The sequence below is a fragment of the Gavialis gangeticus genome, unplaced genomic scaffold (assembly GCF_001723915.1).
Source record: "Gavialis gangeticus isolate Ggan-Ray unplaced genomic scaffold, GavGan_comp1, whole genome shotgun sequence".
In the NCBI taxonomy this organism is placed as follows: Eukaryota; Metazoa; Chordata; order Crocodylia; family Gavialidae; genus Gavialis; species Gavialis gangeticus.
Window position 1 is genome coordinate 23,522,539 of NW_017728994.1, and position 2,466 is coordinate 23,525,004.

The following is a 2,466-nucleotide window of genomic DNA, read 5'->3' on the forward strand; positions in this document are numbered from 1 at the left end:
CCGCTCGCGCTGGAGGGAGAAGTGAAGGAGACACCGATCCGCCCGACGCCGCGAAGGACCCCAACGAGCCGGGGCCGCCCACCTCGCCGCCTGCTCCGCCGCCGCACCCGGCCCCTCCTGTCCCGCCTCGAGGGCGGGCCCCGCTTTTTACGGAGACTCCTCGTCCCCGCGGGGGTGCGCGGGACTCAGGGAAGGCGGTCGCCTGGCAGGCACAGCGGAGGGCAGCCCCGGGGGGGCATAGGGTCCTTCAGGCCCCGCCGCGGGATGGGCGGAGCTTAGAGGGACCGGGGGCGGGGCGGGGCGTGGAGGGAGCCACGTGGGCGGGGCGGGCTGCTCCGAGGAAGCGCGTCCACTTTTCCGCGCATGCGCGGGGAGGGGGTTTCTCGGTTGTGGAGGTGCAAGCCGGCCTCCGGGGCGAGATGTCTACCATTCGAGCCTTAAATGAAGATAGGCCCGGTGACGATGGGCGCTTGCTTAAAACATTACCCAAATGATGGCCCCGTCCCCTCACGGGGGAGTCAAAGGTCGGGGAAGGGCCCTTCCTCGGGTGCTGGGGGAGGGCAGGAGGGGCTCTGTGTCCTTGAAACAAAATAAACCCAGGACTTTCTGGTTTTGCTTTTAAACCTCGTCATTGCTTTTATTTTTAGGCATACACAGAGAAGCCAGGCTGCACGTAGGAGCAACATGAAGGAGCTGTAGGGAAGCTAAACCAGAGATCAGTGATGACATGTAGTTTAAGGATTACAGCCTTGCCTCCGGCCTGGCTTACTGCTACCCTCCCTCTCACCACCCCTACTACACAGTTCTCCCTTGCCTCAGGGACCAAAAGTCTTCTGTGTAAAGTCCTCCCTTACACCTCACTAAAACCACACACTGTACGCCTTCCTGTGCTGTCCCAATTTCCCACAGTGAAAAGTCTGGGTGCCCTGACACATGATGTGCAAGTGCACAAACAGCAAGGCAGATCTCCTCAGTCTTTTCTGGAATATGTATATATTCTGGCTAGGATTCCTCACTTACAAATTTTAGTCCTGAATTACCATAAATTGTTAAAGAAAAAATCAGGATGCTGACAAAACAAAAAACTTTTTGCAGCAATTTTCTGATCATAGAGGAGATCCCTTGTGGAAAACAGCTAGACAGAGTATCACATGACTATTCTGCAGCAATCAGTGTACTGCAACATGCCTTATGACACTCCTTACAGCAGAAATCATTGAGTCACTAGTGCAATAGAGTGGGCCAAAGTGAAGTTTGGCAGTAGGGTATGAAGTATTCAGCACCCATAAAGTGGCGTGCAAAGACATGCCTCTTAATGCAATTTCCCCTTCCAACACAAATGCTTTCACCCCTCAAGCCCCCACAGATTAGTATATTTAGACACACAAGATAAGTATTGTATAGCAGAAGTTACAGGAGAATTCCTCATGAGAGAATGTGAGGAAAGAGGGAATGGAAATTGGGATGAAAAGGGAATGAGAAAAATCAGTATGCTTTAGTGCATGTTGGACTATACATTAGAAATAGAGGTCTTATTAAATAAAATACTGATTGTTGCCTATAACAGTCCATTGTTCAAAGCTATTATTCATTCAGAATAGATTTATATAATGGACAATGTACCTTCCTGAATTCAGGACTTAAAACTTTAGTTATGATTTGGCATCATTTTAAGGAATCTAGAAATACAAGTAATTACCACCCCACCCTTGTGGAACAATAATGAATCATCTGGCTTACTAGATGTTCTATACACTGTATCTGAAGAAAGAATGCGCACACTCCCTTGCATCAACATGCTAGTATAAAGAGATTAAAACCCTTCAACCATCCCTCATTGCCTAAATCTCCAAGAGAAGGGGATGGTCACTGGAGCTACAGTGGTGAAAGGAAAAGGTACTCAGAGACTGGCTAGTTCTGATACCATCATTCCATAAATACTCACTAATGTGCATACGGTCTTACCTTTGCCTCAACTATCTGTACCATTCACCCATTTCCTACAGCCTGTATTTCTTAGTCAGCACCACATTACATAGATATAGGCTATAAGTCTTTGTCAGGATGCACAAGGCTGCTGTCAGTGAAACCTGCCTGGGTTTGGTGGAAAAGTGATCACAGAAGCCACGTTGTAAAGTTGATATGAAAATTTACTAGCTTAGTCATCAGCTCTGCGTATCCATCATGCTAAGCATGTAAAGAAGCTGGAGTTAAAGTTGAATACAAATATAATAACAATAAAGCACTAATTCAAACTTCCATTTATCAATAATCAAGGCAGTCTAAAGCAAGAAAAAAAAACACTCCAGACACTGAAAAAAACCCACAGAGCTGTGTGTTTAAGATGGACCACAACAGATGTTCTGTGTTAAGGGCTTGTCAACCACCTCAGCTGCATCAAGTTAGCTACAGATAAAAATTTAAACCAATTTATAGTTTCATAGTTTCTAGGGTCGGAAGGGACCT

The 2,466-nt window shown here is 47.4% G+C and overlaps 1 long non-coding RNA gene across 1 annotated transcript; it reads left to right on the forward strand.

Moving 5' to 3' along the window:
• Window positions 1-423: 423 nt before the first annotated feature.
• On the forward strand, window positions 424-744 carry LOC109287367. Its single transcript, XR_002094842.1, has 2 exons — window positions 424-524; window positions 648-744. It is a non-coding gene; the product is annotated as an uncharacterized LOC109287367 (long non-coding RNA).
• The last annotated feature ends 1,722 nt before the right edge of the window (window positions 745-2,466 follow it).